Below are 24,361 nucleotides of genomic sequence, written 5' to 3'. Positions count from 1 at the left end.
ACCACTTGGGAGTTGATGGCTATCCTTATTCTTTTGACAAGAAGCACATTCCATCACAAACTTCTTCACATCTCCCCATATACCTTTCCAATAAAAACTCTTGCTCACTTTATCATAGGTTTTGAGTACACCAAGATGGCCCGAAAGTGGTGAAGAATGCATCTCATGAAGCACCTTTGGTATGTAGAATGAGGTAGGAACCAAATACACCTTATCCTTGTACCACAAGAGACCATTGTGAAGCTTGTAATGAGGAAACTCTCCACCATCACCTTGCTGTAATTTGGTATAAATATGGGCAGCACCTTCATTGATGAGGTATTCCTCTTGAATCCCCTTGATCCATTCACTATAGTTGTAGCGCATGCCCACATTCTAGACAATGCATCCGCCACTACATTGTCCTTCCCGGGTGTGTAGGATATCTCAAAATCATATCCTTGAAGTGTGGCCAGCCATCTCTTTTGCTTTGGAGAAAGATTTGGTTGGGAGAGGAAAAATTTCAGCACCCTATGATCACTTCTCACCTTGAAATGAGCACCATAAAGATAGTGATGCCACTTCTTGATGGCATGAAGTATGGCTAGCATCTCTTGCTCATAAACATGAAGCCCCATCTCCTTTTCGGTAAGCTTTCTGCTTTCAAATGCAATGACCCCATGCTCTTGATACAAAACTGCCCCAATTCCTCTACCACTTGCATCCGCCCTCACATAAAATGTCTTTGCAAAATCCAGACATACAAGTATAGGGGCTGAAGTGAGCAACTCCTTGAGCTCATTGAAGCTCTTGTTGGCAATGGAATCCCAAAAGAAAGCCTCCCTCTTGAGCAAGTCGGTAAGAGGTGCCGCAATGGATGCATAATGTTGCATGAATCTTCTATAGAAAGAAGATAATCCCAAAAATCCTCTCAATTGAGTTGTATTTCTTGGTGTTGGCCACTCTTTGACACATGCCACTTTCTTAGGATCAGCCCTTATGCCATTCTCACCCACCAAGTGTCCAAGATATTCCACTTCATTGACCATGAATGTGCATTTGCTCTCCTTTGCATAAAGCTTGTGTTTCCTCAACACTTCAAACACTTGTTTCACATGACATAGATGTTCCCCTTTGCTCTTGCTATAGATCAAGATGTCATCGAAGAAAACTAGCACAAACTTGAAAAGAAGGGGAGCCAATATCCGATTCATGGCCGGAGCATTTGTAAGACCAAAGGGCATCACCATGAAGTGAAACAATCCCCTTTCCGTCCTAAATGCTGTCTTCTCTTCATCACCTTCCTTCATCCTTATTTGATGATATCCCGATCTCAAATCAATCTTGGTGAAGAACTTTGCCCCTTTGAGCTCATCAAGAAGATCATCAATGCGAGGTATGGGATACCTATTCTTGATTGTGACCTTGTTCAAGTCACGATAATCAATGCACATGCGAAAGGATCCATCCTTCTTCTTCACCAAGAGAACGGGAGATGCAAATGGAGATTGTGAAGGTTGAATAAGACCCATGGCAAGCAAATCTTGCACTTGCTTAGCCACTTCCTCTCTTTCTACCTTAGACAAACGGTAAGGAGGCTTGTTGACAACCTTTGCATTCGGTTCAAGTACTATGGCATGGTCAATCTCCCTCTTAGGTTGTAGACTCTTTGGCACTTCATACTCCTTAAGAAGAGTTGCCATTTCCTCATCTATGTGCTGTCCACTGCCTTCCATTCCCTCTTGGGTAACATGTAACACATAGATAGTGCCAAAAGCCTTAATCTCTTTCTTGAGTCGCCTTGGAGTGATCAAAGAGAGCTTCTTAGGTGCATTTGCAGCAAGTACCACTTGTTGCCCATGATGTAGAAAGCTCATGAAACCTTGTTGAAGGTTCATGTGAATATCACCAAGTGAAGCCAACCAATCACACCCCATGATAATGTCGATGGGACCCATATCCAAAACCACCAAATCACCTTCCCAAGTGTATGAAGAGGATAAAACCACTTTTGTAGAAGGGCAAACCAAGCTAGTCTTCTCACTTTCCCCATTTGCCACTTGCACTTGGAACGTTGTAGGTGTCTTCTTTGTGTTGAGTTTGAGAGAGTTGATGGATTTAGAGTTGATGAAGCTATGAGTGCTCCCGGAATCCACAAGAATATGTGCAACCCTCCCATTGATTGTCCCCACCAACCTTAGTGTTTTGGGTTCTTGCAACCCGCCAATAACTCTTGTGAGATAGAGCATATACAAGCTGAAATTTCTGCATTTGTAGGCATGTCTCCGTCCACAAAACTTTCCTTAACTCCACCTCCCGGATCAAACGGAAACTCACCATCCTTCGTGATGAAAGAATGGTCTTCAAGTGACTCCTCATGTGCTTCTTCATTGCAATCCTCCCATTCCTCAATGTCATGAGAGTCATCCTTGTTCTCTTCCTCATCCATGAGGATCATAGTGGCCACAATCTTCTTTGATTTGCACACATGCCCGGGTGACCACCTCTCTTTGCACTTGAAACATAGCCCTTTGCTTCTCAACTCCTCAATCTTTGGATCATCCATTCTTTGAGTCTTCTTGAAGGGTTGAAAGGGCTTCTTCTTCATGAAGTCACTACTCCTTTTGGCATCAAATTGATGTATCCCATTCTTTGGCTGTCCACCCCCAAATGATGTAGGAGTTCTTGGATTAGAGGATGGTAATGTAGAGGTAGGACCTTTCCCAAAATTGTAAGAAGTAGTGGTTGGTTTGAGTGTGTCTTTGGTGGAGGTCATGGGCTGAGACCTCTTGTACTTTGGCTCATAGAGTTCGGCTAACCTCATAGCTTCTTTGAGAGAGCTAGGCCTTTGAGCCGACACATCCGCCTTGATGAAGTGTTCAAGCCCATGCACAAACTTTTTCATCTTCATGTCTTCACTCAAGCCTTCCACGTACATTGAAAGCTTCAAAAATCTCTTGATGTAACTTCTCACCATCATCCCCTTTTGAGAAAGCTCATACCATTCTTCATGGTATCGGTCAAGCACTAAGGGTGAAATGAAGGCCAAGTTCATCTCCCGCTTCAATCCTTCCCAAGTTGATGGCGTGTTCCCTTGTTTGACCAAGTGCCTCCACCATTGATGAGCATAATCTTCAAGATGTAAGGAAGAAAATTGTACCATATCACGCTCACTTTTTGGGTAAAGTTGGAAATAGGTGTCAAGCTTGGTAGCCCACTCCTCCAACTCTTGCGGAGATGACCCGTCACCTTTGAACTTTGATAGTGAGATTTTGTCTTTGACATCCTTGGAAGATATGTGGGATGGGTTATCATGTTGGGTAGAGGGCTTGAATCTTTGCATCTTTGAGTATGACTCCATAAATTGTGCAAAGTCTTTGTAATCCCTCTTGATGATATTCGACAATTCCATCCACTTCTCGTGAGCATCCCTTTGTCTTTGGGAAAAGGACATTTGATTCCAATCGAGTGCAATCTCCTCATCATTCACAAACACCTCATCCTCTTCCCTTGAATGCATTGCCCTAGAAGAGGTAGGACCCTTTGATGCATTAGGGTGAGACAAACCCGAATGAAAAGAAGGAGGAAACATGTCCTTGACAAGAGGTCTCCGTGCATCCGCCATGAATCCCCGAGTGGATGCTCCCAATGGATCCTCTTGTACGGCCTTCATGGAATCCTCATTCAAAATGCCCTTGCCTTTTCTTTGCTCATAGTCACCATAATTCCCATGCTTTTCTTGTGCTTGAGACTTCCCAAACTTCATACAAACCGAATGAAAAGAAGGAGGAAACATGTCCTTGACAAGAGGTCTCCGTGCATCCGCCATGAATCCCCGAGTGGATGCTCCCAATGGATCCTCTTGTACGGCCTTCATGGAATCCTCATTCAAAATGCCCTTGCCTTTTCTTTGCTCATAGTCACCATAATTCCCATGCTTTTCTTGTGCTTGAGACTTCCCAAACTTGTCCTCCATCACACCAATCCGTGAAGATAATGTTTCAAAATGAGAATCAAGCTTGGAGTCTAAGGTCTCCAACCATTGTACAAGCATTTGCATGAGGGTGTCATGGTTAACCGCCGCTTGTGTCCCTTGAGGAATTTGATTATGTACATTGCCCCCATTGTCTTCATTGATGAATGCATCCCTTGCATCCATATTACCTTCCATATCCTCATCACCAATGATCATTTCTTGCACAACATCCCCACCCTTGCGTGGTCTTCCCTTCGACATAGTGAAGAAATGCAAGATGTTGGTAGAATGCCCAAATGATGTCGGAATTGGACAAAAGAAGGTTCTATGGGTAGGTAATGGTGTCTACTATCCTCCCAAATGAACACAGTAAGAAATAGATGTGGGCAAATACTCTCTGTTTTAGGGTTTGTGCGGGACAGCTGAAAGTAGTAATTTGACTCTAAAATGCAAAATATATGTCGGAATTAGGATTTTGACGGCTCTATAGAAAGCTAACGGAAGATAGAACCTACCCCTAAAAGCATTTTGATTCAGTCAAAGTGGAAGTATATTCTGTTTGACTTTGACCAAAAAGTCAACATGACTACTTTGACCGAGATTGTGATATCCGATTAAGGGGTTCTATGGCTCATTTGAAAACTCTCAATGAGTAGAATAGAGTCGTGTAATCACTCGGACCTAATCCCAAAAACCCTAGGACTGAATTAGGGTTTTGTAAAATCCCAGAAATTCCCAAAATTCGGTCCCAAATGATTGGTGTTTCTCCCCTTGGTAGTTGTGAATAACTCTTCAAGTGTATCCATGGGATAAATCTCCAATCAATAAGCTTGTTTGGCTTCCTTGTTGGAAAAATTCCGCCATAGTCTCCTTTGTAATTGGAACCAAATCTCAAATGAAAATGCAACTTCTCAACTCACAATGCAATACTCTTTGTATCCCACAATGTCATGAAAGATCATATGCACTCTTTGTCCATCAAAGCATTTGCAATATCCACTCAATATGACGGAAAAAGGGGCCCCATTGCCCAAATGCATCCACAAAGTCGATGGTGAGGATTGTTGAGGACGCGCGTTGAAGCTTGCCGATCTCCCGGCCAAGCTCTTCTCACCCCTTCACCGAGTTTTCCTCCTTGAGGCCATGTCTTCACACCGGTGTACCTAATCCCCCTTTGTACCGCTTTTCCAAGGCAATCACGGCACAAAGAGTTCAAGCCATTCTCCCCTTGGCCTCTCCAACCAATGCCAAGGTACCCTCACACATTGCTAGATTCTATAGAAACTTGAAGTGGTAGCAATGGTGAGTGTAGGTACAAAATGATGTGGATAATATCAAATGATAGAACAAGTTTGTTGGCTTACAAGTATTGAGCATGACTCATGCCCTTTTACAATTTAGAACTCACCAATAAAGCATGGACTCATGCCTCAATCCATCATCCAAAAGCTCCAACACAAACCAACAATTCACAATGCCCTCACCATGGCATTTGCATAAGCATTTGTTAACCACAATCAAGGCATTTGCAATTGCATTCCAACAATCCCTTTCACATCATATTGACAAATGCATGCTTCCAAATGCTCTCTTATGCCCATGTGTTAAACATAGCATTGGCATGGCTATGTAGAGCATCCATAGTGTCCATATGGCATCAAGATGAGCATGAGAGACTCCAAAAAAACATTGCATAAGCTTGCTATTCCATCAATGGCATGCCAATTGAGACATAATGAAGAAAATCCCCCAAAATGTGATCTATGAATTGGCCAAGCTCATGTGGAATCACTTCCTTTCACCATTGCCATCAATAATGCATGGAGAAGCAATATTGGCATGTGAATGGTCAAGCTTTAATGGTTAGTTTCTGAAAATTAGGGGAGTTTGAATGTGTCCAACCCTAATCCATTCCCAAGCTCCACCAAATGCTTCAAACTTGGAAGAAATTGATCAAACCACTCACCAATGTCATCCGGAAAGCCTCAATGGTAGAAAATGTTGAAGAAGCCTCTTGTTGAAGAAAAACGTAGCTCTCTTTGCTCTGAAATTTGCAGCCACATAACATCTCCCATGTGCTTGAATAAGGCTTGAAAATATGCTCCAAACAAGGGCTAAGAACCCTATTGCCTAGCTTCCATATCTTGAGGTAGTAGAGCTAGGTATCCTAGCTCTCCCTCCACAACTTTCAATCGCCGTTTTGAGGCGGCAGCCTGCTGCAGCCCGCCGTGTGCTTCTTTGCCTCCTCCATGAGATGATTAGAATGCCAAACATGCCTATGAAATGTGTAGAAGCTTAGCAATGCAAGATATGGTTCAATGGAAGGTAGGTTAAGCTCAACTTTCAGCCATGGAGAAATGAACAAAAGCTCCCAAATCTTGAGAAAAAAAATTAGCAAGAAGAGGCTCAAATGAAAGATCTCAGAAAGCTCTACAAAAACCCTAAGGTTTGGCATCAAAACGGGTAAAGGAAGAGCATCCCATGGCTATGGAAAGCTTGAGGAAGAAGAAGATGATTACTAAACGTGATTAGCAGAAAAGTTAATTGCAATTAGTCACTTGCCCTAAGTTTTGGCCCGCCTGCCCCAAATTTTTGGTCCAGAGGCCCAAAATTTGGTCCAAAAATGACAAAATTGGCCAAAATCACTCAAAATTCAAGCAATTTCCATGAAATGCTCACCATCTCCATGAGATTAAGCAAGATTAGAGAAGATTTGTCAAGAATCACTCAAGGATTACAAGAAAATGAGAAAAAAAATTAAAAGAAACTCAAATTTTCAAGCAAATTTTCCCAACAACCCATGCATGCCCATGATCAAAATCAAGAGCTCTGATACCAATTGGAATGAAGGGATGTAATGCATGAAAAATATGAGTAATCACCATGTAAACATGATACCTAAGTGTGTTTAGTCTCTCACCAAGAGAATGGAAATAGCCTCTTCCACAAGCCAAGAGAGAAGCCATGAGCTCCAAGAAACATAAGTTTCCATTTCTAAAAATGATCATCAAAAGTTACAACCATGGTCCAAGTCCCCTCTTTTATACATGGACTTGTCCCATTATTAACCCTATTGAATAAAGTTCCTACTTTATTACATATAGCGTCTTCTAAGTTTTATGTTTCTTTAGAGCGAACTTCCTTCTTATACTCCCTTAAGCTTTAAGATAATTTCTCTATAGCAAGCTATATATTGAGTGAGACTGAAATTCTTTTATCCAAAGAACATTTATCCCACTCCCAATTTCAGTCTTCTTCATTTTTAGGAGGATATTCCTTTAAGAATAATTCCTCAAATGAATCCCAAGAATCGAGTACTTGTCTAGCTTCCACTAAACTCATCCACTTATAAGCTCTGCCTTGTAAGGATAGCTTGTCTAGCTTCCACTTATAAGCTCTGCCTTGTAAGGATAGGCTAGATTCAATGGGGTGGTTATGATTAGGCAAATTTCTTAAAAGATGCAAATCTTGCCATTTTTGTAGAAAAATATGGACCGCATCTTTATTTCTCTCCTTCTCTTCTCCACTAAACGTGGGTGCCTTTAAATCTTTGAATATCGTACCTTGGTCTCTAGTTTTGGGACTCTGTTTAATTATGGTTTCATTCAACCCTTTTTGTAGAGTTTTTCCCCTTCCCTCACCAATATTTTTAGATATTTCTTTTACTCCCAATCCTTCCCCTCCCATCAAGGAGCTAAGAATACCCATCATTTTCTTAAGTTAATTTTCTATATTAGAGATATTTTCTTTCATTTCTATACCCTCATAATCATTAATGTCTAAATCTTGCATATATATTTCATTTGGTTTTGTAATATCCTCTTCCATGTGGAAAGAGGACATTGGGTTTTCCCCCCTCATCACCAACTTCATCCTTCCTACCTTGAGAAGCCATTTACTCTAACACTAAGAAAAATGTAAATTTCTTACAAAGAAAAAAAACATGCAACACAATAAAATGACTTGATTAGGTAATTATGAATTATCCCCAATGATGTGAAGAACAATTCTGTTGATTCCTCCTTGTTGATATTTACTTCAAAAATCCTTCAAAGTTGTCTTGTACTCTACTTGCTTCATGTAGAACTCAAAAGTATGTCCAATTTATTAGGTAAGGGATATTTTGTATGGAGTAGATTTGAGAAATATAGAGATTAGCTTATGGAAATGAATAGAAAAGAGATTAAAGAGTAGAGATTAGAGTTAGCAAACAATGAGTAGCTCAATGGAAACATGAAAGAGAAAGAACTTGGCTCTCATACTAATGTAATGCTCCTTACATTATAAGCTTGAGGAATTGTAAGGCTAGTACTTTGATTCTCCACCCAACCCATTAGGAAAATTCTGGACTCAAAAGAGGGCTGTTTCAACAATAATATAATAATAGACACATAGATTGAGTGACATGTAATCTACGAACGAGATTCACCGGTGGTGGGACCTCTGTACAAACCCACCCAAAACGTGGAGAAACTCTTATCTTCATGAAATATTAAAAAAAACCATCACCTTGTCTTAAAATATTTAAAACCGTTTTTTTGTCAGAAACTAACACAATAAAAGAATGTTTTCCACATTCCTGTGTTAGACATGGAGCACTAAAAAATTCTTTCCACCACCCCTAGAACTAATGAAGCTTGAATGCTTGGAATAGATAGATACACATTCTCCCGGTTATTCCCTCAACTTGGTTCCACTTTTGAATCTTGAAACATCTTTGGCGCCCAAAAAGAACACACCGTCCCTCATTTCATCCTCCCTCCTTGATCCACAAATGCGGTTAGCCCAGTCATCCACTTTCTGCTACTTCTTCTTTCTCATACGTCTGTTATTCTATCATGGCACCCGAAAGTGGACTGAAACGAGCAAGGAGCAGTATCTCATCTGTTGTGTTGTATAACATAAAAGACGAGAACGAAGAATGGATTCCCCAAGTATACAGGAAGTACTCTTGGGTCACTATGCAGCCAGGAAAACAAGGCCACTACCGAGTGAAGGGAAAGGCATCTGAAGACTTGGCCAAACATTGGAAAGGAAGGATCCTTGACTTTAAGATGGCACCAGGAGGGAAAACTGTCAAAGAAGTGTTGATCCAGCATGTATTCATGCAAAAAGAGATCAACGTGGGACCATTGGAAGGACTTCCAAGACACAGACCACATTGTAAGTGCTTGTGTTTTGTATTTCAACGTTGCAAATAAGGTGATTGATATACATTTTTCTGCCATGCACAGATTTGTACCCATCCAACCTTCAGGAGTGGGAGCCTGCACAATGCTTGACGGGGTTCTTGAATGTCGTACATGGTGAGGTGGGGGAACTTCAATATGAAGGTCGTGCACCAAGTGATCTCGCAAGAAGTAGAACATATTTCTATGACTCATTTTATACCTTGCCCACTCAATCGAGTCGACATGGAAAGTTGGAACGTATTCCGTTGCCCGCACTTGATAGTCCGGAGTGGCCATTGCTTGACACAGAAGTGATAGAGTCATACAGGACCAAAATGTTTAATGATATTAAATGTGCTATGAAGCCTAGCATTGGTGCAAGAAATGTGCACTTAAGTTTGTTTGTTCCAATTGCATGCTTTGTTCATTTATTTTCTGATTGTAAACAATTGAGAAAAACTAGAACAACTTTTGTGTGCAAAGATGTAGATGAAGTCTGGCTTGATCATTTGTTTGACAAAGGTTGGAGAGTGAAATCATCAAAGGGAGATGATTTGATCGAATGTCGATTGAACACCTCCGACATTGCATTTCGGTGAGTGTTAAAACATTAAAATGTATTTTTGTGAAACAGTTACAACGCTTATTTGATTATACTCGGAAAATTATCCTAATGATATTTTGGAATCAGATACTATATTGCCAGGCAACATCTGTGCATGTCATTTACTTATAGAAGGTGGCGATGGATCAACAACAACTGGGAAAGCATGGACCAAGATACAAGAGATGGCAGCCACTCTTGCTTGATAGATATAGTTATGATTCGACAGGGTCACCCATCTTTGACATTGGAAGTGAAAGAGAATTGGACTCTCGAATATGTTAGGAAGGAATTAGAAGTAGCTATTCAGAATCCTCCAGATCAATTTTGCTTCAAGCTCGATGGTCGGAAGCTAAGTAAAAGAAGAGAGCATCAGATCATTTGTAAAGATGTTGCAGCCCCACATGAATTGGAGGCACTAGAAGATATATGATGTGACCATGTATACGGTGTCAATGTATTTTCCATATGCAATAAACTTATCTATTCAGAACATTGCTTTTGTAATGCTTTATTGTTTAAAACAATGTAATGAAGGCAAGAATTCCCCAATTGAATTTTTATGTACACAAAAAAAGGCTTAAAGTAAGAAAGCAAGCAGTGAAGGAACACAGTAGCAAATTTGATCCTCTGATTTTCAAATGATAAGTGTATTTACATTTGATGTTCTCCCTCCAATACATGTATAGCTGCATATTTACAAACGTACATTTGTTGGAAGAAGGAAAAAACTATTTATGGCTGGAACCCATAGGTATCGGCTTCAGGATGGAGCCAGGGCTCTTCTCCCAAGTATGGAGCCCATGTAAGAGGCTCAGGGGAGCCTATCCCCCCTCGTGGATTGGGCGGGATGAAGTCCACTGGCCCGTCTGGAGGCATAACTTCAGCGACCTCGATCAATTTCGCAATCGTTTCCTCCCTAAACGTTTGGACGTCTAGGTCCACGTAGCGAGACATTGATGGAAACTGCCATCACAATTCATCAAGGCATAAATAAGATCAACATGACAATATATAAGAAGATAAACAAGCGCACAAATGCGTATGGGAGCTGAAAATGCTTACATCCTCTGAAGGGAGCTGAAAAATGCTTCGTAGCAGCAACATTGCATTAAGTGCAACCCTCCACCCACAGCTGTAGCCATCTTCTTGTTTGGGGACACTAACCCTACGGATGGTCGATCGATCCAGGGTGTCGATGTCCATGCTGAGGCTCTCGTAAGCTGCCATTAGTTTCCTGACTCCACTGTAAACAGAGACCAATCATTATCCTGATCAATCCGGACTTCTAACTCAAACAATAATACGTATCTTAATGATTTTTACTTACAGCAAAACATTTCCATGGACACCAGATGTCGAATTTGCAAGGTAAATGACTTTTTCTTGCACGTCGACTAGTAGAAGACTCCAATGGGAACTGCACAATAGAATTCTATTAGTTTCAATCCAAAGGAAGCACTATATAACTCGTGTACGGTGATTCCTATAAACATCATGCGAGAGAGAGAGAGAGAGAGAGAGAGAGAGAGAGAGAGAGAGAGAGAAACTCACTTTTCATGATATGCCAAAAAAAATACTCGGGCATCGTCCAGCTGGACCTCCCGAAACCAGTTCAGCACATCGAGGTACGGAACTGACTCTTCTAGCAACAGTGTTGAGACCAGTGAATCAATCTGGAACACTCGTTGCTGTACATCCTCGGGCAATAGCGAAATAACAAAACTTCACAAGGAAACATATCAAGAGTGAGGCATCAACTTTAAGAGCCAAGAATGAAAAATTGTGGGAGGACAGAGAAAAGAGTATACCTTAAAACACATCTGAGCACTTTGTCGTTGACTTCAGTTTTGGGATCAAACAAAATGTTGATTTCTTCAGCATGAATCGGGAAATAACATCTATGCCCTCTAATATTAAAGGGTACATAGAACTCCGGCAACAAAAATTGCAGCGCCTCCCGATTCATGGCGTGGAGTGCGCGAACATTTTCCCTTTTTGTTTGCAATGCAAGCATTGCAGCTTGATGTTCCCTTTGAGCGCTTGTCATTAAATTTGCCCGAGTTTGATGCTCATGATCTGGACTTCCCTCGGTCACCTCTTCAATTCTCACTTTTTGTACAGGCCGGACATCCAAAATTTGTAACATTCGTTCATCAGTAAACGTAACTGGTCTAAGTGACTTATCGTATCTGAAACGAAGGGCTATTAGGCTGAAAAAATCCTTGTTCATTACTGTCACCCTGTGTGCGTGGGCAGCAAGAACGTAACTATCCAAAAAAAATTCGATCATCCAATCTTCTGTGGCCTCTTGCAAGCAAAACAAGGCCAATGCCTTCCACCTAAACAAAATTCCATTCTGCTCACAAATTCTCCTGGCAAGCCTCTGGAAAGGCAATCTGGGAATAGCAGCTGTCGGGTGCTTCATAAACTTTTTGATTTCTCGCAGGGCTGCCGAATGCTCTGCGAAACGCCTGAGTCTAGGCTGCGTTTTGGACAATCGGGAAGGACTGCTTGATTTTCTTGACTTTGAGGCTTTCAGAACGCCCATCTTCTTCCCAGTAGATGAGGGAGCTGCATTATCAATGGGTCTAGCTGTATGCCTTACACGAGCCATCTGAAAACGGAAGAAAAAGCAGAAAACTTTGCTATTCAGTAGTACACGATTAACAATTCACCATAAAGCGAGAGAGGGGGGCCAAGAAAACAATATGCACTTCCTCGCGTTATGGTGAATCCATTCACCATAACGAGAGATGAAGGTCCACAGAAACACAATAATTTTTCTCGCATTATGGTGAATTCATTGACAACAATAAGAGGCGGATTATCGTGCATTCTTTGAGCTTCGATCTTGCGTTAAAGTGATTTGATTCACTATAACGCGAGACTAAGAGCCAGTCAAATCAAAACAATCCTCCTCGCGTTATAGTGAATCGATCTACTACAACGGGAGGAGGGTTCTCCCGAATCTCTTACCTTTTCGTCTTGCAGTTTGGTGAGTCGATTCACCATAACACATAGAGCAGTATTGAGATTCTAATGACTCGTCGTCTGCTTTACGGTGAATCGAATCACCATGAAGGAGGGCAAACAGTCGAAGAGAAAACAACGGCAGGGGGCAAACAATCGAAGGAAAAACAAAACAATCAAGTATTATACTAGAAACACAAAACAATCAAGTAATACACTTTCATCACATTCTATGAGTGGGAATGGATGGAGACTGTCGTGTAGGAGGTGATTTAATTGACACCAATAAGAGGTGGATTATCGTGAATCCTTTGCCCTTTGGTCATGCGTTATGGTGAATTCACCATAACGCGAGTCTAAGGGCCAGTCAAAGCAAAACAATCCTCCTCGCGTTATAGTGAATCGATTTTCGCGAATCTCTTACGTTTGCCTTCTGCCATGGTGATTCGATCCACCATAAGACATGGAGCTTATTGAGATTCTAATGGCCCGTCGTGTGCTTTAAGGTGAAGGCAAACAGTCGAAGAATAAACAATGGCACAGGGCAAACAGTCGAAGAATAAACAATGGCACAGGGCAAACAGTCGAAGAATAAACAATGGCACAGGGCAAACAGTCGAAGAAAAAACAAAACAAACAAGCAATATACAAGAAACTTACAAAACAATCAAGTATTATACAAAAACTTACATTTCTTGCGTGTGAATGGATGGAGACTGTCGTGCAGGTGTTGGAAAGTGGGTTCAGTACTGTGGCGGTAGTCGGAAGTCAGCTGGAGGCAAGCAGGAGGACGGACAAGGCAAAATCGATAAGAGGACGAAAAGGTGGCGTGATTAATGGCTTTGATTAGTCTTTAGAGCGAACACACGTGCTGGCGGGCTGCCAGGGCGACTAGGCGGCGCTAACGTGTCGTATAGCATTAAAAAGGGCTTTGATTAAACTTTATAGCTTGTACACGTGCTAGGTACACGGCGGGATGCCACGTGGCATTCATGGAATGGCGGGTGAAAACGCGGCGCTGACGTGTCGCGTAGCATTAAAAACGGATTTTCTAGGATACCCATCTCATTTATTGCCTCTTTTGGAGTTCGTATTCTCATTTATCTCCCCACCAACGGCCTTTATCTCCATCAACGACTGAATATCTCCTCCAACCCTCCTTCATCAATCATCCTCCTGTATCCAACGTCAAAGACAAACCTCCAACCTCCTTCATCTCCATCTCCTGCGACGATTGTATACAATTCGTTTTCCTGGTATTTTTATCTCCTTTGTGCTTTTTTCTTCTTTTGTTATTTCGTTGTTTTGGTTTCAGTCGTGGAGAACTTCTTGCTTTGTCTTTTCATCGCGTTAAGGTGAATTGAAAACCTATGACTCCTCGCCTTATGGTGAATTGACTGCGAAGTAGAGTATTTTAATTCGTTTGACACCTCCTCTCTCAGTATGGGTACTGGAGAACTATCTTTATTTTTAATTCAACATAACGTTAGAGGCGTTGCCAAAGGATGATAAAGTCGTCATATTGCGGTGAATCAATTCACCACAACGCGAGCGAAGGTCCCATAGGAAGCACAATACTCCTCCTCGCATTATGGTGAATCGATTCACCATAATGCGAGAAGAGGTTCTTGACTTAGCTTCAATTTTATTTGCGTTAGGGAAAATAGATTCACTACAACGCGAGGAGGAATACCTGGATTTCCTCTGGCATCTCCTCTCGCGTTATGTTGAATTCATTTACATTTTCTTCTTTTGTTATTTCGTTGTTTTGGTTTCAGTCGAGGAGAACTACTTGCTTTGTCTTTTCATCGCGTTAAGGTGAATTGAAAACCTATGACTTCTCGCCTTATGGTGAATTGACTGCGAAGAAGAGTATTTTAATTCGTTTGACACCTCCTCTCTCAGTATGGGTACTGGAGAACTATCTTTATTTTTAATTCACCATAACGTTAGAGGCGTTGCCAAAGGATGATAAAGTCGTCTTATTGCGGTGAATCAATTCACCACAACGCGAGCGAAGGTCCCATAGGAAGCACAATACTCCTCCTCGCATTATGGTGAATCGATTCACCATAATGCGAGAAGAGGTCCTTGACTTAGCTTCAATTTTATTTGCGTTAGGGAAAATAGATTCACTACAACGCGAGGAGGAATACCTGGATTCCTCTGGCATCTCCTCTCGCGTTATGTTGAATCCATTTACACCACACAGAGATTTGTTGTTTAAGATCGACTGTCTCTTGATTCATTGCCTGAACTAATATTTTCCATGTCTTTTCTACAGACTTGAATTTAGCCATGGCGCAAGTTCAAGTCGAATTTGATGTGGACGAAGAGATCAAAGAAACTCCTGCAACTCTATTATATGACTTCCTGTACAAATGTCGACATCATGATTTGCACCCTGCAATTTCGTTGATGTTCAATAGCGATTTTTCTCTGGAGGATACATTGTTTAGCCATCATGGATACTTCGAAGAGGCAAAGCAAGAGTTTGACGAGCTCACAAATGAAGAACCAATGATGATTGATGGGAAAAGTCACATTCATTTTAATCTCAAGGTTTCGCCGGAGAAGAAGCAGAGGTTAAACAGGGATTGGCACAAGGTGCCATGTGACAAGAAGAGAGCCTTGCTTTGCCCTTTTCACAAAAGAAAGTGCCGCTTGATGGAATACTCCTACGCCTTCTTATGCTTCTTGCACATGAACGTGCAATTAACAGATGAAGAATGTACAGAGCCGCTTGCAAAAATTGAAAGTGAAGACACGATTTCTCGTCAGGCAAGTCCCACCGTTGAGGATGCTGCTGAAGAGGAGGACACTCCTCATGTCATTGAGGAGTTCAATGTTGAAGAAGAGAGGAAGCTTAGTTCGGTGGTTGATATTGAGGCAGTTAGAGAACAAAACAGTGATGTAGGTCAGCTTGTGATTGAATCAGATGACTCCTCCCCCATTCCAACGCCATTACTCCCCTCCTACCAAGTAGGAGATTCAGAGTATATACTGCTGACAGACATACAACGTGTATTTAACTTAAGGGAGGATCATTGCATAGCTTTCATAGCCCAGAATCTGGAGGTCGATGACAATTTTGTAGATGATGATGGGATAGACAAGTACCTACTAGTGGACAGCCATGTGAAAGACACCGAGTTCCTTTCTGCTGCAGCAACACTAAATATGATCTATGCTGATGCCCTTAGATATGAAGGAAAAGATGCCACAGAGGAAGAGCTACAAGAAGCAAGGGACAGATTGAATATCACCAACATGGGAGGGTGTAGGGATGCGCCAAATAAGTCAGCGGAAAACGTTCCTAGTTCGAGCACTAATTTATGGCAAGACGCCTTGCTTGAAGCAGATGAGAACCAAGAGGTTAGTTTTTTTTTGTTGTGGATTTGGCTTTATCAACTTTGTCCTGAAATGTTTGGTGATGTTGTTTCTGGCTAATGCTCCTTTATTTTTTCAGTTGGAAATATATGAAGACACATTCCTCAAACGTGCTTCAGGCAAGCGTATGGCGGGATTGGGCCACGATTCGACACTAGGAACATATATACACCGCCTAAAATTCCCTCAAATTGTGATATTTCACGCTAGCTACTCCAAGGACAACGCCAGTTTTCCTCTGATGGCGATAAAGACTTTATCCAGGTATTTAGGTGGCTACCACGTAAGGCTGAATGCAAACAAGGCAATACTTCTGGAGCGGCAAGCAGCTGTTCGAATTTTTGGAGAGGGACCTGGAGTATATTCGTTAAGATGTAAATATTATTTAACATATGCTGCTTACGGGTTGGCATGTGGAATCACAGATCCCAATCTGTTGAGTGATTGCGGGAAGAAGCATCTTCTTAGAACAGCAAGACCAATGGTCCCTCTTGTGCCATTAATAGAGGATGAAGAAGATGATGCAGAAACGTCAACAAAAAAGGCTCGGCTGGGGGAACTCTGTTCCAGATTAACAAATTTAGATTGTTCCAGTTGCTAAGAAGTTTCGTCATATTTCTCAATACTCTTCTTGTTTACCATTGCAAACTATGAAATGTATATATATTGGAAACATTTATATGGGACATAGATGAAAGCTCTTGTTCTTTTAAAATCTTTCACAGTTACATCATTGTTTTACAATATATATTTCAATGATCAATTTTCTTCCACACTCTGCCCTGTCTTTGTCGTTGTCTTAGCCATTCAGCATGATTCTGCTTTCCCTGTGAGGAGACATATATTGAACGTCTCCGTTCAGCCTGAACCTTTCTTATTGCACATGACACAGCTGATTCAGCATGTTTGATCTTCACACGAGCCCTCACTTGAATCCGCCTATACCACCACTGACATAGTTGCTTCATGGGATTACTTTTCTTTATTCCTCCTCCATGTTGAGTGGCCCTTTGATAGGCACAACGTGCTTGCCAATGAGATCTTTCCATGCCTTGGGTAGACCAAATCCCAAGGCTTCCAAACTCTTCCGCAAAAAAGGTTCCATGTGCATGCAAAATGTGCTACAAATGCTCAACAACAATAAGACATTTAGTATCGTACAATATTTTTTGAACAACAAAAAATACTCAAAGCTGTAGGTTTTCAAGTAATAACCATGTATTGTGTCAAGTTTGTCGCACCCCATGCCTTTTCATAGCTAGTGTAGAACTCTGTCACAACTGCCTCAAATTTCTCAACATCCCCATCTTCAAACCTTGCTTTTTGCAACAAAGGTGCTAGGCGATCAAGTGCCAACCACGCTTTGGCCTTTGCCACCCTTGCTTGTCCTGAAGAGCCTCGGTCAGGTACAGCTGCATGAAGCTTCCTCCACACCTCAAAATCTGTACCCAGATGACCTCTCTGGGTATGATTAGATAAGAACTTTCTGGCTTTTGCACCTCCAAAACATGGTTTGCTAGGAACATTTCCGGTCTTCCCTGATCTTCTCAAGTCCTTCTCAATCTTCACTTGACCACAATGTAAACCTGCATCTGAAAGCACTTGCTCTATTTTTTTAATAGTTCTTTCACTCTCTACTGCTGGTTTCATATTCCATGAAAATTCGATGTACATGTAGACTAGTTTCTCAATTATTCTAACCAGCGCATGCAAAACACAAATATGAACTCTGATCAAAGGGATAGGAAGAATTGGATCCCAAGTAGGATCCACTCCTGGAGCATCACGATTTGGGGGTTCACGCCTATTACTGATTGCATTTGGGCATTTCCATTCTCTCTCTTTTCCTCCTTTGGAGACACCTCGTTCGGTCATACAATACAGGCAAGGATACTTGGCCATTGCTCCTTGGGAAATACCAAACATGCATTTCAAGGTTTTAAGATCTGCAGCCAGGTGCCATTCAACCTCATATTCACCATATCCTTCTACATAAAGCTTTTCGCCATTCGACTGCTGCTGGATAGTGGAAGGAAGCTCAGTCTGGTTGAAGTACCACTTCAGAATTTCATGGGTCTCTGTTGGAACCTGTTAACAACAACTGTTAGATTGTCTACAACATCATAACAAGAGGATAGCAACATAATATTCTTTATTTAAAAATGGATAGCACGTCACCTCAAATGCAGCCAGCCACCAAATCTCATTTTCGGATTGTACACTAAAGTGCTTCTCATCAACATTACTGATACTTGCATCCAAAGCTCTATTCATTAAAGTAATGCTAACCCTTTCCAGCTTCTGTCCTTTGATCACCTCACTCTCATCAAGTTTCAAAACAAATTTCAGCCTTCCATTGCACTCATGTACACTGATGTCATAAAATTTCACCATAGCCATTTGTAATTTCCGAACATCCATGATGAAATTGTTGAACTCTGTAAGCTCTATAATTTTCTGTTCCCCGCTCTTTTTAGTCACTGTCAATGTGCTAGACACGTGACAAGGCTCTCCAACAAGTTCGACCATTCCCAAGTTGAGAATATTTCGAGCTTTGTTTACGTGAAATGGTTTTGGAATGGGAATTACTGTCTTTTTTCCAAGCTTGCAATTGAAACCCTCTTTTACTTTATTAAACAACATCCTGTAAGACTTTGTGCTTATACCAGCCATGTCACATATACCTTGTGCATCTGTAGGCGTGAATGCTTCACTCACCTCTTGCAAGGATTGCTTTACTATGTCTGATCGAAGTCTTGCAAACTTAGGATGCTGTATTGCTGACTCCACGATGTCTTTTGTCAGAACTTTGCCAAATATATCAGAACCTTGCTCTTTTGGACCCACAACATCTGTGACCATCCTGAAGCAACAACGATAGCTATTTCAGTCCACCATTCATCTAACTATACCACCCCCACACCCAATCCCCCATCTCCAAGAAAGGAACTAAAGATGAAAATGAAAGTGAGTGCTCAAAGAAATTTAAGCTCAAAGAAATTATAGATCCCAATACCTGCAAGCTTTTACACGACGCTTCCATTGGCCACCTCCAACATTGAGTTCTTCCAATGGTTTGATCTTTCTCTTGCGTAATCGAGCACCTAATGGCGTGTCTTTCAAATATTGCAATTTTCTGTTGAACTTTTCAAGTTGTTTTCGAAGGTGTGCATTCTCACTCTCCAATGTGAAATTGTTGATTTCTCGAACTGCCAAAATTTCATTCTTCTCCTTTATAGTGTCCTGCATCTTACAAATAGTCTGCTGCAAATGATCAAACTCTTTTTGTAACCCAGCACAAACTTTTGCCTTGTCCTCGTTTGAAGCTTGCAAAGCTGTTGTGATCGATGCTAAGTAAAAATTCGCACCTTCAAGCATTTTTATCCTGGCATCTCTATCACTCAAATGTCTTTCAAAGATACTTTGACATTGGCCAAACAGTCTTTTGCAATACCCAAGCAATCCATTTTCACCCTCACACACAAACTTGAAGAAACTTGTCAACCCAAAGAATGATGGAGATTGAGAGGAGGTTGGATCTGGTGGGTAAATACTACCATCCAACCAAAGGTCCATATTTTTCTTTCCTTCATTTCGAAGCTCAGTAATGCGGGCTTCGCATGCTGGCCTAGACCAGTTTCTCTTACAGCAGGGAGCATAATCGGGTTCTACTTGGAAGTGGATGTCCACCTTTTTCCTCTTTTGCTGCACAGGTTCCATTGCATTGTTCTGTGCTTTAACAACACCAAAAAGCATAATGAACTCACACTTTAACCAAAAAAAATCCAAAGATATTACACTTATCTCCCGTGAAGAAGATTGCTTCATTAAAACCAAAAGACAACATCACTAAATAATACCTCCTTGTCCATCAAACAAACTTGTTGGTATCCTGGATGAACCAAAATGTACAGAGTACTTGTAAGCACAACCCTCACTTGAAAAAGGTAAGAAATGGGATTGTTATTCATGCACAAGCAGGTATGGTGCATGAAGAACAAATACTTTTCCATCCTTTTTCAAAACTTGCCGCCTTGAGAAGAAGAGAAAATCAAAAACCTCCCGCTCAAAAAAACTCGGATTTGGAGTGGTAGTGGTTGTGCAATCGGGAAGACAATGAGGGAGACAATGCAAGATGATGGGTTGCAGGGACGAAGTTCGGTTAGCAGAGTTGGATTCGTTACATTCAAAAGTGTAATGACGAAAGAGAGTGGTGTCTTTTTTCAATATAATAAGGCACCATAGTGGGAATAAAAAACTATACTCAAGATGCATTGTTTTGAATTAAAAAACACCCTACATGTCAGTTAATGGAATAAAGAACTCAAAAACGACGCACGTGCCCTCCAATATTATATGTGGATTTATTGGCTTGCTTTGTCCACATCACCATCCCAAGGGATCTCTTACAAGGCCCCTTTTTGAGTCCAAATTTTCCCTAATGATATCCCAAAGAGTCCCTAAACCCATGGTTATATAGGCCTAAATTGTGCATGACCTTCCAACTTCAGCCCCCCTTGATCTTTCATTGGCTAGACATTACCTTTTCCTCATCCAATTCCTCTTCAAATACCCCTAGATGGGGGTGCCTAATTCTGTGTCCCTTCGGCTTACATTGTGCACCATCTACTTCCCTTTTTACTCTAGCTTTAATGCCTATTGACTACCATAGCTTAAGTATTTCCTATTTAAAATTCCATGAACCTTATTTATTCGTAACCTTTTACATATAAATAATATTTCCTAATCTTATCTTTTCAAGCTAGATATGTGTTCTTTCTACAACACTCAGTGATGTTTTATTTTCATGTGGGTGGAGTATTATCCAAATAATAACTTTTCTCTCAATAGTTTAAATGACGAATGTTTACGTTATTCACAACATATATATATGATATGAGAATAAAAGAAAAGACAATATTAAAGCACATAATCGTTACTTGCATTAAATGCAACCGGAATCTTATTCTAGGATTGATTGTGAAAAAGTAGAGAATTAATTCAATCATAAAAACCATTGCTTGTAAGCTTCAACTAAATCAAATCAATTAAAAAATTAAACACTTAAACAAAAATACTTAGCTCATAAAAAGACCATATTGGGTGCAATCTTCCCCCCTCTTGTGCGTGGCCTCTCCCCACACGAGTATTTCTTTATTAGCTTTCCTTTTCACCAAAATTAGGCCATAGCCCCCAAAATACAAGATGTGCTTTTTAGAGAGCACGGCACTCTTCTTTAACAAAAATAGAGTGTCAAATTGGGACTAGGGTAAAGCCATAGGCTTTAATAAATTCCACAAAAATAAATGTATATTTCCTAAAGTTCAAAATGGAAAAATCATTTAATAAGGTTACAAGCTACTATGCTAGCCAAAAATGAAATGTGATGATCCAAGACATTTCTTCCAAAGTAAACTCTTCAATTCCCATAGTCTTCATCACCTGAAAATATAAGCCTAATTAATTATTAAATTAATCCCACAAATATTAAACACGCACAAATCATCACCAACTCACGACTACCAGGCGTAAGTACCCCAGGAACCACCCTGCCATACAAACCTAACTGAAATAATCATAGGTGGCCTCAAACATACGTCATATACCGCACGTATTAATATTTATAGTGGTGTCACCCACGATATTAACCTAGCCGGCATGACGCAAGAGTAATCTAGGCGTCCCCAAATTACTCAAGAGGGGATAAATAATATTTTTCTAGAGGACTTAAAATATATTCTCATGACATCCAATGCAGGATAGTCTACACACATTCGGTAAGTTCCGTTCTTCTTCTTAACAAGAAGTACTGGAGCTCCAAAAGGTGAACTACTAGGTCGAATAAGGCCTCTCTCTAGCAAGTCTTCTATTTGGCTTTGGATTTCTCTTTGCTCTAAATTGTTGACTCTATAGGGAGCTTTACAAGGCGGGGAATTTCCAGGCAATAAGTCAATACTATGATCCTCAGGCCTAGACTTAGGTAATCCTGGAGGCAGATCTTCCATGAAATAGTCACTAAATTTGGAGATAAAAGATTCAAACTTTGGTCTTTTGGATGTGTCCAACTCAGCATCAAGCTGGTTAACCCATACCATATAAGTCTTGTCTCTTTTTGTTAGAGCTCTCTTTGCTTGAGTGTGACTCAACAAAGGACTCATTTCTCCTTTGACACTAGAGGATAATATTTTCATTGTCCTTCCTTAGAGAAATGCTATGAGTGTCATAGTCAATAATAGGATTGTATTTGTGTCTCCAAGGCATACCCAAAATTATATCTACCCCTTGTAAAGGTGCAACTAAGAAATCCCTCTTTTCTGTTAAAGGTTTGATGCATAAATCCAAATCTTTCACCTCTTGCATGCAATTATACTTTGTTCCAGTAAATGTTGCTTTGACTTTATAGTGCGTAGGTGAAGAATGAAGATTTAATGCTGTAAGTACCTTTTCAGAAATAAAATCATGTGTACTACCATCATCATGCAAAATAAGAACTTCATGTCCATTTATCGTTCCTTTTATTTTAAGCAAAGAATGAACATGAGGTTTACCTTCTTGTTCTGAGTAGTCTGGATCAGAATTACCCTCTTGCTTGAATGATTCTTCTTTATTGTCGTCTTCTTCAATCATGTTGACTCGAGCTGCTGCTGCTGGTGTTGAATTCTTGGTACGCTCTGGACAATTCGGTGCTATGTGACCTTCTTTGTGGCACTTGAAACATTTGATAGGAGATGTCTTCGGTTTGCCACCATTGACTTTCTTATTGGTACTCATGTTGCCTTTAGCCTCGTCCTTGCCTTTGTCATAACCTGGTTTATACATCTTCTTTGAAGCATAAAAAGATTTAGTAAATGGTTTAGAAAAAGTACCCTCATGTGCTTTAATCTCTTTAGAAAAACCATTTTTACGTTCTGAATTAGTTGCCAAAGATATTGCAGAAGATAGTGAATGAGGTCGAAACATATTCACATCGGCCCTAATGGTTGTTAAAAATATGGCAAACACCTTCACTAAAATGATGTGTAGGGCACATACCTTGTAACTAGCACTATGCACTAAAGTCATAGATTATGGGCAAATGGATACAAAGGTTATTATGCAACCTTACCATGATGTAAAAGAGTCATTTAGGAGCTCAACATCAGCCAAAGGGGTCGTGATCCCTTGATTAGGTAGCATTGGTGTGATTAGCAAGATTCTAGGGTTGGTGGTCACTTTTAGGTGCTTGAATCTAGGAGGGAAGGTGGAGATGATTTAGATGATGATTAACACCTAATCTTGAGCTTAATCCTCATGTACTTCAGCCTATATAAAGAGGCTCTCATCTATTGAAATCAACACATTTTTATTGCCCCTCACTTATGTTGTCATTATGCTCATCATTATGCTAATTACTTCTTGATTAGTAGCTTAACTTCATCTTCTTCATTTCTATTCAACTATGCAATGGAGCTAGTGTTTGATCCTCCTTAGGATGGTTTTTTAACATGGTATCAGAGCTAGTACTAGCCCATTCATCTAGAATCAAGCCCCATCTTATTTGCTTAGCAAGAGATTAGTGAAAATTAGGGTTTCATTAGCTTTTATGGGTTTCCTAGAAAATAGGATCTAGAATAGCAGCTGAGTGGAGGCCTTGGTGCTCACAAACCACGTAACCATTGCCAAAATCCTTTTGTGGGAACTTCACCAGCAATATTGCTAAGGGGCATGGCACCTCAATTGCACCATTGATAGCTCCACGTCGCCGGCAACTTCGTTTTCCCCAAAACAGGCACGTTTTTGACAGGCGACCACCAAAAGTATTGTTGCAGCTCACACACATCAAATTGGTCTAATTACTCTGAGGTGTGGCTTCATTGGAACCTAAACTTACTCCTCCTAAGAGGGTTTTGCAAATGATTGAGTGTTCTTCACACACCAAGCAAAAAACCAGGGTGCTGTCCAGAACTGCCATAGCCAGAAAAGGTACTTTGGTAAATTTGAGATTACTCATTGATTAAGTTGCTTAAGCAAGTGTTTGTGGGCTCTAAAATCATCTAGACATACTGCTATTCAATGCCCTTGAAGCTTTTTAGCTTATTCTTTGTGCAACTCCTTCAAATATTGACTCCAAGTGAGCTCATTTCTCTGCATAGTGAGCAGAATATTCAACTCCACTAATCAATGATTAATCTATCCTAATCCTTATCATTTGGTGCAATAAGTGGTTCATACATGTTATTAGGGACTTGCTACATCCCCTTATTACTTCACACTTAATTTTCCCCTTGA

The sequence above is a fragment of the Cibotium barometz genome, chromosome 54 (assembly GCF_041138505.1).
Source record: "Cibotium barometz isolate CiBa-2024 chromosome 54, ASM4113850v1, whole genome shotgun sequence".
Classification (NCBI taxonomy): Eukaryota; Viridiplantae; Streptophyta; class Polypodiopsida; order Cyatheales; family Cibotiaceae; genus Cibotium; species Cibotium barometz.
The sequence above is the reverse complement of the archived record's forward strand: the minus strand, read 5'-3'. Positions refer to the sequence as shown.